Source organism: Suricata suricatta, chromosome 8 (assembly GCF_006229205.1).
Source record: "Suricata suricatta isolate VVHF042 chromosome 8, meerkat_22Aug2017_6uvM2_HiC, whole genome shotgun sequence".
Taxonomy (NCBI): domain Eukaryota; kingdom Metazoa; phylum Chordata; class Mammalia; order Carnivora; family Herpestidae; genus Suricata; species Suricata suricatta.
The window spans coordinates 122993069-123006843 of NC_043707.1; positions in this window are offsets into that span (position 1 = coordinate 122993069).

The window sequence follows — 13775 nt, forward strand, 5'->3', positions numbered from 1 at the left end:
TCCGACACCCCATCCCAGAAAGGCCCTTGCTGGCACGATCACTTGGGCAGTCAGGGAGCGGGGTTTGGCTGTTGGTGAGATGATCACTGTTTGGTTCCGGTTTCTGACCCCATCTCAGATACCTCGTCTTCTACTCGCGATCTCCTTCCTTTCCTTTCTCTTTAGGTGTCCCTAAGACAGTACCCGAAGCAAGCCTCGCCATTCATTCATTCATGTATTTATTGAACAAATACAAACATTCCTCCTACATGCCAGTCACAGTGCTAGTCCTGGGGACACAGCGTTGCACAAGGCAGACAAGGTCATTGTCCTCATGAGCTTCCATTCTGGTGAAAGAGACAGACAAAAAAAATAGGAGTGCTGTGGGGTCAGTGATAAAGGTTCGTATAATAGACTGAGTGTGGCAGGGGTGAAGGTCTCTGCAGATAAGGTGGGTGGGAGGGGCAGTGGTGTGTTCCAGGCAGATCGAATGGCCTGAAAAGACCCAAAGGCAGGAACCAGCAGATGAAAGGAGCATGAATGAGGCCCACGTGGCTGGATAAGTTGAGGAAGGGCCTCCGGTGCAAGGAGGGTGGTCAGGGCCCAGCCATGTAGGCCTGTGGGCCACAACGAGAGGTGGCATTACGTTTTACAGTGATGAGAAGCTTCTGGGGGCTTTAGGCAGGGAGGGATGGGATTGGATTATGTTTGTGAAGGATCCTTGGGCCACGGTGAGAAAAGTGGGTGTCGGGGAGCAGGAGTGTGAGAGAGAGAGAGAGGAGGGTGGCTTCAATGGGGTAGGGTCAATGGGATGGACAGAATGTCAGGTTCAGGATCTCTGTGGGCTGAGGTTACACTGCCAACGCTGAGAGGGAGCTGGCATGCGGCAGGGACGAGAGCTGTGCCACATTGGCGAGGACCTGACCAGGAGATGCCCTGCTCTGTCCTCCCCCTCTCCCTCCCTGGAGTAGTGCTGTGAGCCTCCGATGGTCTGGCGTTGCCCCTGGCAGTGAGAGGTCCGCATCTCCAGAGCATCTCCTCCAGCCCTCCTTCCTGGGCTTGGAATTGTTTAAAATAATTTTCTCTTAACCGAGTACATTTAAAACTCTAATTGGCTTTATTAAGCAATTTGTGAATCGGTCAGCATCCCATCTAGTGGGTAGAGGAGAGCTCCAAGGAGCTGTACAAAGTGCTTTTTAAAAGCATGGGAGGGCAGAAAAAAAGGAATTTATTAGCAAAGAATGCATCATCTTAGGCAAGGTCACCCTCCTAGGAGGAATGGAAGAGAACACTAGGGGTTACCTCCTCTGGTTGACCAGGAAATTCCATCTGGGTTGGTTAAGGGTTACATTCTGAGAGGTCGAAGCCATTGTCAGGTTGGGCACTAAAGTCGTGGTTTACTGACATGGGGCCCTAACAATAAGTGACACCATTTTGAGCCTTTTGTTGTTGTTGTTGTTGTTCCTCCCTTTTGATCAGACTCTCAGCTTAACTGAAAGATGTGATCAAAATTTAAAACATCAGCACCATTCTCAGGAGAATAATCACGGATGGTGAATTTTCTTTTCCAGATCATAACCTGTGATATGGTTATGACTTCGGGTTCACAAAGGAATATTTATATCTGATGACAAATCCACAGTCTGAAAGGCTAAGTTTGCCCCCTTTGTCATGTCTTTCCAGGCCAGGGTCAGAATAAAGGAAAGAAAGGAATGGAGAAAATGTTGCATGTTTAATGTATCAAGTCTTTTTTTTTTTTTAAATACTTATTTATTTTGAGAGAGAGACAGCGTGAGCATGGGAGGGACAGAGAGAGAGGGAGGGACAGAACTCAAGGCAGGTTCCAGGCTTTGAGCTGTCTCTGAGCTGCAGTACAGAGCCCAATGCAGGGTTAGAACCCACAGCTGGAACCCACGAGTTGTGAGATCACCGTCTGAGCTGAAGCTGAAGTTGATGGTCAACCGACTGAGCCACCCAGGCGCCCCTAATGTGTAAAGTCTTGATTCACCATCTAGGGAAGAAGCATCCATCTCTACATCAGCTGTTTCTGTTTCTCATCGATATGATTAGGAAGTCTCCAATACTTCTTTAAAAAAAAACTTTTTAATGTTTTATTTTATTTTTGAGAGAGAAAGCATGAGCAGAGAAGGGTCAGAGAGAGAGGGAGACACAGAATCCAGACAGGCTCCAGGCTCTGAGCTGGCAGCACAAAGCCTGATGCAGGGCTCAAACCCACAAATTGTGAGATCATGACCTGAGCTGAAGTTGGATGCTTAACCGACTGAGCCACCCAGGTGCCCCAGGTCACCAGTGCTTCTATAGGACCACTTGGCAAGTGGGAACTTTTCCAGCTGTGAGATGTATATTCAAGGCTTAATTAAGTTCCTTGCTTAAGTTTGGCTGCCACCTTGGTGGTGAAGAAGACCGGGTATAGCCCCTTCCAAGGAGATTCAAGGGCAATCTCCCTTCTTACCAGTTCCAAGTCAGAAAGGTAGGAGAAAATTGGAAACACTAGTTGGGAGAGCCATGGTCAGAGTTTTGAAGAACTCAAGAAATTCAGGATCCAGCCCAATTTACAGGTATTATAACAGAACTTCAAAGACAGTTAACAGTAGAATCTGATATAGACAAAGATTTCAAATCAAAACATGATTTCTTCTCTCTACAATTACCCTACATATGTTTATTTTTAAATGTTTATTTACTTTTGAGAGAGCACAAGAGGGGGAGGGGCAGAGAGGGGGACAGAGGACCCACAGCGGGTCTGTGTTGACAGTTTGACAGCAGCAAACCCAACGTGGGGCTTGAGCTCACAAACCACAAGATCATAACTTGAGCCAAAGTCGGACACTCAATCAACTTAGCCACCCAGGTGCCCCTACAATTACCCTATATTTTTAATAGTAAAACTGATTTGTTTGCATTAAACATTGCCTGATTATATGTTTGTTGCAGGAGTAATGCTTGGCCATATAAGGTCTCTCTTCTTTTTTAAAAGTAATCTCTATATCCAATGTGGGGCTCAAATGTAAAAAGATAATAAAAAAGAAGTAAGTGCATGTGTAGAGTTAAGGAGCTGTTGTACATTTATGGTTTAATTAAATCTAAAGGAAAAAATAAAAACTATAGAAAAGGTTTTAAAACGTGTGTCAACTATACTCAAATTAAAAAAAAATTTTTTTTTAAGGTTTAAAACACTGGGGCAGGGGCGCCTGGGTGGCTCAGTTGGTTAAGCATCCAACTTCAGCTCAGGTCATGATCTTGTGGTTCGTGGGTTCAGGCCCCACGTCAGGCTCTCTGCTGACAGCTCAGAACCTGGGGCCTGTCTTTGGATTCTGTGTCTCCCTCTCTCTCTCTGACCCTTCCTTGCTCATACTGTCTCTCTCTCTCAAAAATAAATAAAACATTAAAGAAGTAAAAAAATAAAAAATAAAACACTGGGGTAAACAGGATCATAGGTCACTGTGAAATAATGCTTAGCTATCCATTTAACCAGAAAGACAATTTTTAGGCAAGTATAGAAAGTTAAATATTAGTAGAAAGCGTAGCTCTTTTAATATTGAGAAGACTCAGGGACCCCTCACTGGCTCAGTTGGAAGAGCATGGGATGCCTGGTCTCAGCGTCGTGAGTTCGAGCCCCACGCGGGGTATAGAGATTACTAAAAATAAATGAACTTAAAAATATACATATAAATCTATGGAGAATACTCAGATTTTTAAAAATTCAAATTGACTACAGATCTGATCAAGACAAAACATAGAATCGTTGTCTTTCAGGTAGATTACATTAAAGATAAATGAAAACCTTTGTTTATAGTTTCATATGAGGAGCAAACCCGGGCTCCTGGATGACCCAGTCAATTAAACATCCGGCCCATGATTTCAGCTCAGGTCATGATCTCACAGTTCCAGAGATCGGGCTCCATGCTGGGTGTGGAGCCAGCTCAGGATTCTCTCTCTCCCTCTCTCTGCCCCTCCCCTGCTTGTGCTATCTCTCTCTTTCTCGCTAAATAAATAAATAAATACTTAAAAAAAAAGAGCAAACTAATAATCAAAGAAAACTTTGTCCTTGGGGCACATGACTGGCTCAGTTGGTGGAGCATGAAACTCTGGTTCTTGGGGTCATGAGTTCGAGCCCCACATTGGATGTTGAGATTACTTAAACATAAAATCCTTAAAAAAATCTTAAAAAGAAAAAAGAAAAGAGAACTTTGTTCTTTTAACAGAGAGGAGGCCAAATTCTAATTTTGTGCCAGTGTACTTTGGATAAAACTTATTCTAGAATAAATTTTATTCTTAGCCAGCTTGACCACACACTAAAATTTCTTTTCAAAGATTCTTGTTCTACAACCTATCTACAACTTTCTTTTTCATACTCAGATCTCGTCCTATATTTTCCCTCTTTAGTCAGCCTCAATTTAGGACAAAACTACTTTCCCCCCTGCAACAAGAATGCATTTTGGTTCCTCATCCCTTCTCTCATGGAAAGCACATGTACTATTTTTCTTGTATACGAATCTGTTTCCCTTATTATTTTCAGTAGCTTTAATCATGTATATTAATTAAAATTCACAGGGCTCCTGCATGGCTCAGTCGGTTAAGCGTCTGGCTTTGGCTCAGGTCTTGATCTCATGGTTCATGGGTTCGAGCCCCGTGTCGGGACCTGGAGCCTGCTTCAGATTCTGTGTCTCCCTCTCTCTCTGACCCTCCCCTGCTCATACTGTCTCTCTGTCTCTCAAGAATAAATATAGGGGCGCCTGGGTGGCTCAGTTGGTTAAGCCTCCGACTTTGGCTCAGGTCAGATCTCACCTTCGTGGGTTCGAGCCCCGCATCAGGCTTTGTGCTGACAGCTAGCTCAGAGCCTGGAGCCTGCTTCAGATTCTGTGTCTTCTTCTCTCTCTGCCCCTCCCCTCCTCATGCTCTGTCTCTCTCTGTATCAAAAATAAATAAAACTTTAAAAAAATAAATTAAAAAAAGTCTTAAAAAAAGAATAAATATAAAAAACATTTAAAAATTTTTTTAAATAAAATAAAATTCAGAACCATTAGGAACTTTAAGAAGTAAATAATTGTGAGCTGTCTTTTACATTCGCATTCTGTGAATAGACAGACTTACAGGCAAACTTATTTTTTGTGATTTCTAGAAAGGTGCTTTTTTAAATAGAAAATTTCTCAGCGTGGCATAAAACAGATTTGCTGATAGACACTGATACCTTTCGTTCTTCTGTGAAAGGAAGACCAAGTGGATAAGCCTGTGTTCAGTAATTAATGTTTCAGAATTTTATCTTATTTAAAACTTATTTGGATATTCAATTAATATACTTTAGCAGTTAACTTAGCAAAACTTTAAGGTTTCAGGCTACCCAAAAGATTTGAGGAAAATACCTAAAAAGTTTTAAAAAACATTTTTTAATGTTTATTTATTTTTGAGAGAGAGAAACAGACAGCAGGCAGGGAGAGGGCAGAGAGAGGGAGACACAGAATCCGAAGCAGGCCCCAGGCTCCGAGCTGTCAGCACAGAGCCCGATGCAGCAGCGCTTGGAACCCTCAAGAGATCATGTCCTGAGCCAAAGTCAGATGCTTAACGGACTGAGCCACCCACGTGCCCCAAAACTTTTTTTTACATCTACTCAATTTAATTATTCTTTAAAAAAATTTTTTTTAATGTTTTTTATTTTTTTTTGAGACAGAGAGAGACAGAGCATGAGAGGGGGAGGGGCAGAGAGAGAAGGAGACACAGAACCAGAAGCAGGCTCCAGCCTCTGAGCCAACTGTCAGCACAGAGCCTGACTCGGGGCTCGAACCCACGAACGTGAGATCTGTCCTGAGCCGAAGCCGGAGGCTTAACCGACTGAGCCACCCAGGCGCCCTGAATTTAATTATTCTTTTTTTTTTTTTTCCGAATTTAATTATTCTTAACAATTACGTTTAGATTGTCCACAAAAGCTTTGTGAGACGTTGGACGAAGCCAGCTGTGCTTCTCTGTTGTTTATTTTTTTGCTAACAAATTTTGCAACATAACGAACTTATTTGATTAATGAAACTAGGTGAAATAAAAAGTTGTATGTTTGCATTATATTCAATGTTGGTAACTCGAAGACATGTCCAGCAACTTTTGAACTAGCTTTAATATAAAATATTTTCCCAGATTACATGAATCTGACATTCATCTGGATCAAATTTTTATTTTATACTTGAGAACTTTTATAGCTAATAAATTTCCATAAGTGCTGAATTTTTTAAAGCCAATTAATAGAGCCCTTTACAAATTATTTTTAGCAATACCATCTAGAGGTATAAAATGCTGGTTCTCGAAACAAGGTTTCTATATTAAGATATTCATAAAAGCCTTTGTAAAATTGGATTAAACCCAGTCATCTTCATATGAATTTAAAATGAATTTTTATAACAGTATAGCAAGATATATTTTAAGCGGGGTAGATGTATTCTACAGGTCAAGGTTATCATATAATTTAACAAAATGTACAACCTCAAGGCTCTTCTCAATTAATATAAAAATACCAATTTTTTTAAACCATATTCACTTGAAAACATACCCTAGTCAAATGTTTACTTAAGAAATGAAATAACAGGGGCACCTGTGTGGCTCAGTCTATTGAATGTCCGACTTTGGCCAAGCCATGATCTCATGGTTCGTGGGTTTGAACCCCTAGTCGGGCTTTGTGCTGACAATGTAGAACCTGCTTTGGATTCTCTTGTCTCCCTCTCTCTGCCCCTCCCCAACTCAGGAGTGCTCTCTCTCTCTCTCTCTCTCTCTCAAAAATAAACATTTAAAATGGTGCTCCTGGGTAGCTCAGTCAGTTGAGTGTCCGACTTCGGCTCAGGTCATGATCTCACTGTTTGTGAGTTCGAGCTCCACGTTGGGCTCTGTCCCAACAGCTCAGAGCCTTGAGCCTGTTTCAGATTCTGTGTCTTCATCTCTCTCTGTCCTTCCCCACTCATTCTGTCTCTCAAAAAATGAATAAATGTTAAAAAAAAAAGTTAAAAGAACATTAAAAAATTAAATAAAATAATAAAGGGGAGCTATATCACCAATGTAAAATTTATAGTTAATCGTAGATCTACCATTCATAACAATTCGTTGAGATCCTAAGTGTGTTTCAACTCATGTCTAATGATACTTAAATTGTGTGGGAATTTTAACATTTGTTCTAAAATAGCAGAAGTTGTAAAAATTGTGAATTATTGGAGAAAATACTGTTATTTGTATATCTGACATTTAACCCTTTAAATTAGGGAGTCTAGATGCTTTTGTAGTATAATATTAACATAGGGGGGCACCTGGTTGGTGTGAGACTCTGATCTGAGGGTTAAGAATTCGATCCCTACATTGGGTGTAGAGATTTCTTAAAAATAATAAGATCTTTAATATTAATACAATGATTAGTCTCTTGTAAAAGAAAAGGAAAACTAGTAAAAATAAGTTTTAGTTGATGTTATCTGTTTGTGAGGATCTATTACTTAGTATTTAAAACCGAAAGGCCTTGCATACTTTTCTTTTAGAACATGCAAGTCCCTTCCTGCACCTTAATGCCTGTGGTAGAACAATAAAAGAACGAAGAGCTTATTGACACGTTCAGATTTATTGACATTAAGAATTAGTGCCAAGAGGGGACCCTAGGTGGTTCCGTCAGTTGGGCATCTAACTTCGGCTTGGGTCATGATCTCACTGTTCGTGAGCCTGAGCCCCACGTCAGGCTCTGTGCTGGCAGCTCGGAGCCTGCCGCCTGCTTCGGATCCTGTGTCTCCCTCTCTCTCTGCCCCTCCCCCACTCAAATGCCATCTCTCTCAAAAAATAAATAAACATTAAAAAAAAAAAAGATTTAGTGCCAAGAGCTGGAAAACCTACTTTTTGGAGGGAAATGCTATTTAAAATATGTAAAAGTAAGTGGTAATAGTTAATTTTTGAAAAATTAAGTAACAGATGCTTTTATTGCTCAATTAGATAGTAAAGATGTTCTGTCATCCCTGAAGCACTGGCCGGTACCCATTACTTCTGATTTGAGTGATAAATAATTGGTAACAGCATCATAACTGTATGGTAGTCTCCATCACACCTCACTGTACAGTATTCGAAGTGTTCTTCATATTGAGAAAACTATAGGTTAATACATACTGATTTTCCCCTTAACTTCTCCACATTAGTTTCTTTTTTTTCTTTTTTAAGTAGGCTTCACACATAGCACAGAGCCGTACGCGGGGCTTGAACTCACGACTCTGAGACCAAGACCTGAGCTGAATTCCAGAGTTGAACACTTAACCGACTGACCCACTCACGTGCCCCCTCCACATTAGCTTTTTAAAATAATTTTTTATTCTTTAGTTTCCTGGATTTATACTTTAATATTATAATACATGAAAATATAGTTCAGTTTTATAATGGAATTCTTAGTGTAACTAAGGTTGTTTTTTTTTTTTAATTTTTAAAAATGTTTTATTTATTTTTGATTCAGAAGAGACAGAGCAAGAGAGGAGGATGGTCAGAAAGAGGGAGAAACAGAATCTGAAACAGGCTGACAGCTCAGAGCCTGACGCGGGGCTCGAACCCACGAACGTGAGATCTGACCTGAGCCGAAGTCGGAGGCTTAACCAACTGAGCCACCCAGGCGCCCCTGTTTTTTTTTTAATTTTAAGTAGGTTCCTTGTCCAGCCTGGGGCTGGAACTCACAACAATGAGATTAAGAGTCACATGCTTGGGGCGCCTGGGTGGCTCAGTCAGTTGAGTGGTCAACTTTGGCTCAGCTCATGATCTCACGGTTTGTGGGTTTGATCCCCATGTCGGGCTCTGTGCTGACAGCTCAGAGACTGGAGCCTGCTTCGGATTCTGTCTCCCTCTCTCCCCTGCTCATGCTCTGTCTCTCTGTCTCTCAAAAATAATAAATTTAAAAAAAAGTTAAAAAAAAAAAAAAGAGTCACATGCTTGACTGACTGAGCCAGCCAGGTGCCCCACTAGCTACCTGTTTTAAAAAATTTCTCAAATGTGATAGCACATGGGAACAGTAATTTCTTCCTTTAATGCAGATCTCAGTGCAAATGACATGCACTCAATTAGAAAACAGTAAACAAAATTTCGTTAGACATAATACATAATTGGGTCATGTAATGCTTGCTGAATATGCTTACTGACAAAACAAAGACATGTTTCAGAAAAAGAGAATGTGGTTTTGTGCTGGTTTTTAAAAATACTGGTTAAAGATCATAAGGAGGTGAAGAGGAACATAGAAAACAGCATTAGCAATCAATACAACCTATATGTACTTTTAAGTTTTTTTTGTTGTTTTAAATGTTTTATTTTTATTATGAGAGAGAGAGAGGAGAGAGAGTGCACAAGCAGAGAGGGGCAGAGAGAGAGGGATAGTGCTGAGAGGGGAAGAGTCCCAAGCAGGCTCTGCACTGACCTCACAGAGCCTGACTTGGGGCTCCATTTCATGAACTGCAAGATCATGACCTGAGCAGAAATTAACAGTTGGTCACTTAACCAGCTGAGCCACCGAGGAGCCCCTACTTTTAAGTTTTAATATATATGCGTAATATCCATTTTGTTAAAGTGGACTTGTTTAAGCCAGTAGTTAGAGCCCCTCAGACCCCAGACTTGTAGACCTGAGTTCCCGCGCACCGCTTCCTGGGTGACCTCTCTCTTCTTCGGTGTCCTCTCTGGGAGGGTGATCATGACAGCTACTTCTGGGGTTGTTGTGGGGATTAAATGAGCTAATACATGTCACATGATTAAAACAGTGCCTGACACATAGGAAACGCTCAAGTGTTTGCTATTGTTACCCATCAAAGTCATTCAGTAGAATTCAGTGGCAATTTAAGTGGAATAAATCTACATATTTAGGGCATACATTATTTAAGTAGTTTTAACACTTGCTTTATGTGTGGTTTATAATCAGCGGACTAACATCTGAATGGTCGCTCGTTCATATATTTATGCGAGTGCTTTATGGCCACATGCAGTGCTGAAAATCTGGAGAGGACTGTCTGTGCTCTGTGACTAACATGTTCTGTGACTTAAAGCAAATCACGGAGGCTTTCAAGGGCTCCATTTCTACTTTAACCTCTCATTCTGCTGACATCACCATAGTCTCACTTGCTGAGGGCACAGTGCTCATGGGACAGGTGACATGGGTGAGAGCCCCAAGCCAGCTAAACATAATTAGCTTCGCTTAATGCTTTGGCTACACTTGTCCCAAGCTGGACTTGAGGTCTTGTACATGTGTGCCCCTGGCTACATACCATACAGTTTGGAACCCTCAGAAACTTTAGTGAATAAAAGAAGGTAAACATTTTACTTGTGACAGTTCAGTATAGATTGTATTTTTATTGACTGTTTTTTCCAGACCCTAGTGAGCTCAATTATGACTGCGTAGTTGATTGTTTCTCTTTTTTTTAATTAGTTAGTTAGTTTATTTATTTATTTATTTATTTATTTATTTATTTAGAGAGAGTGAGCACAAGCAGGGAAGGGGCAGAAAGAGAAGGAGAGAGAAAGTCCCAAGCAGGATCTCTCTATGCTGTCATCATGGAGCCTGATTTGGAGCTCGATCCCACGAATCATGAGATCATGACCAGAGCCAAAATCAAGAGTTGGATGCTTAGCCAACTGAGCCACGCAGGCGCCCCCTTAGTTGATTTTTTCTAATCATTAAAATGTATATAGAGTTTTTAAAAATCCCATGCATCTATAATAGGCACACATAAACATATAAACAGAGAGCCTATAATTATTGTTGGAACATTTTTCAGGAGATAAGTATGATAATACAAAACTCACTAGGTCATAAAAAGAACAGTCGGATCCAACTCAATTTTCCATGAGATGGAATGAGTGAGCTACCTGCTCTGACGGTTAAAGTTTTTTCTACTAATATTTGTGGAGAAGACACATGATTTTTCATTTGTCTACATTTCAAATGCCTTTTGCCCTTATGTCTTACTTCTGATAAGAATGATATCCCCGAGGTTTGTGCTTTTAATATTTTCATCTCAAAGACAGAGGGAAAGAATGCAAGTTCCTCCAAGAAGGACTTTGGTTTCCTAAGGCTAATAATTTACAAGCCTATTGAGATCCGTAGAGGAGGTTTGGGATTGGCTAAAGGACGAGGTGAGCTCTTAGGTCATGATCTCACGGTTTGTGGGTTCGAACCCCTGTGTTGGGCTCTGCGCTGACAACTGGGAGCCTGGAGCCTGCTTCGGATTCTATGTGTGTCTCTCTGCCCTTCTCTGCTCACACTTTGTCTCTCAAAAATGAATAAACATTAAAAAAATTAAAAAAGGACAAGGTGAGCTCTGAATTGCCTCAGAACTGTTTCTAGTTTTATAAGATTTCTAAGATAAAGACAGTGGCTTCTATTTAATTCTTCAAAGAATTGGATTGTAGCCTAGATGTTAAAGAACTGATCGATGTTGGAATTTTTTAAATGTTTATTTATTTATTTTCGGGGGGGGGGCAGAGAGAGAGAGAGAGAAAGAAAGAGGGAGAGAGAGAACGCAAGCTGGGGAGGGGCAGAGAGAGGAGAGAGAGAATCCCCAGTAGGCTTTGTGTTGTCAGTGCAGAGTCCATTGCGGGGCTTGAACTCACGAACTGTGAGATCAAGACCTGAGCCGAAATCAAGAGTCAGACACTGATCTGACTGAACCACCCAGGTGCCCCAGATTTTCTTTGTATATTTTTAATTTTAGTTTTCTCTTGGCTGCTTAAAGGAATACATAGCAGTTAACCAGAAAATCTCAGTCTCTTCCCCTCCGCGAGAGGCTCACCAAGGTTTTTCTTTGAAGGGAGATATGGAGGTGTCTGTTAAGCCATTAACTTGGCAGATTTTGTGTAAAGGCAGTTCAGACAAAGGGTAACTAGAGTGAATGTTCAAATAAGGGAGTTCAGACCTTTTTTTTCCCAAATCGAGTCACCGCGCGTAGAATCCACGAACACAACCAGAGCTGGGTAATGGGTTTATGGCAGAATGGCCCCTCCAGAGAAGCTGGAGGTCCTCGGAAGAGAGCTGAGCAAAATGGGTCATCATGTCGTTAACCAATTACAATTTACAGCATTTCATTATAGCCAATTACATTGTAATACACAGAGGTTAGTTTTGGCGGGAACCTATCATTTTAAAGCTCTTAGTCTTTTAAAATGACCAGTCATAGTTAGATACCTAAGATGTCTAGGCGTCTAGGGGCTAGGTGACTTTAACCTCACCTTGGACTTTGCCAGGTCTTATTAAAAGGGTGGGGTTGCTTAATAGAATCTTGAAAAACAAGTTAAACTTTAGATCACAATGTTAGTTATCGAGTTACATTCTTAGGGTCTTTCCAGAGCCCAGTTGCTCAACCTTGAATTATTTACCAGAATGGGAGTGGGCGAGTGAAACAATGGTTGGTATTTTAGGGTCCACTTTGACCCGAGGGGGTAGGATCTTACAGGAGTGTGGAGGTAAGCAGTAAGGATGACTTCAGTCTTATGTATTGTGTTCCTCTTGTGTCTTTTGATTTTTTAAAATCAGGTATTTGCAATTAAACTTTCAATTTCATTTTTTATTCTTCAAGAGTTTGTTGTTGCTTTTTTAAACTTAAATTTATTTATTTTTTACTCTAGAAACAGCACGCGAACAGGAGAGAGGGGCAGAGGGAGAGAGAGAGAGAGAATCTTTTTTTTTAAATGTTTTATTTTATTTTTGAGTGAGAGAAAGAGAGAGACAGAATGCAAGCAGGGGAGGGGCAGAGAAGAGGGAGACAGAGAATCCGAAGCAGGCTCCAGGCTCTGAGCTGTCAGCACAGAGCCCGACGCGGGGCTCGAACTCACAAACTGTGAGATCATGACCTGAGCCAAAGTTAGAGGCTTAACCGACTGAGCCACCAGGGCGCCCCGAGAGAGAGAATCTAAGTAGGCTCCGGAGCCTGATGCCCCCACGACCCTGGGATCATGACCTGAGCTAAAATCAAGAGTCAGATGCTGAAACTACTGAACCACCCAGGCTCCTCAAATACTTTAAGGGTGCTTCGTACTTCTTGATGATCTTATTTACGGGGAACATTCCTCATAAAGGTCATTGTGATCCAGGTTGTACTTCCCCTGACTGCTGATAGCAGTTTGGTAGAACCTTAGCCAAATATGGAGTTTAACCCATACCTCCATATCTTACCATATCTCACCGCCAAGGGGGGGCAGCTCATATGTCTGTCTGGCCTTATTTTCAGGCCCTCAACCTGATGGTTACCAAGCCAAGTTGTTCAGGACACAAAAGAAGCCTTAGTAAGATTTTGCCTTTAAAAAATTATTATTATTTTTTATTCCAAGATATTTATAGCTTACAGGACCATAGTTCTTTTCTTCTTTTTTTTTAATATTTGACTTATTTATTTTGACAGAGAGAGAGGCAGAGAGAGAGGGAGAGAGAGAGAATCCCAAACAGCCTCTGTGAAGCACAGAGTCTAACGTGGGGCTTGATCTCACAAACCACGAGATCATGACCTGAGCCAAAATCAAAAGTCAGTTACTTACCTGACTGAGCCACCCAAGAACTCCCATAGTTCTTAGATATAAAATAAGCAGGTGTGCTGGAAGATGCTATGTTTAACTCTTTGGATTTCAAAGATGCCATCTTCTTTACTTTTTTCTTTTAGCTAAGCCTTTACTTCATGCGCACACTGACAGAAACCAACAGTAACCCAGGAAATGGAAGGGTGAACACCACCAGTAGCCAAAGAACTGGGGATGGGAAAGGATTGACCCAGCAGACATCCAAGAACGGAGACTGTTGGGCTGATCCGAGTGAATGG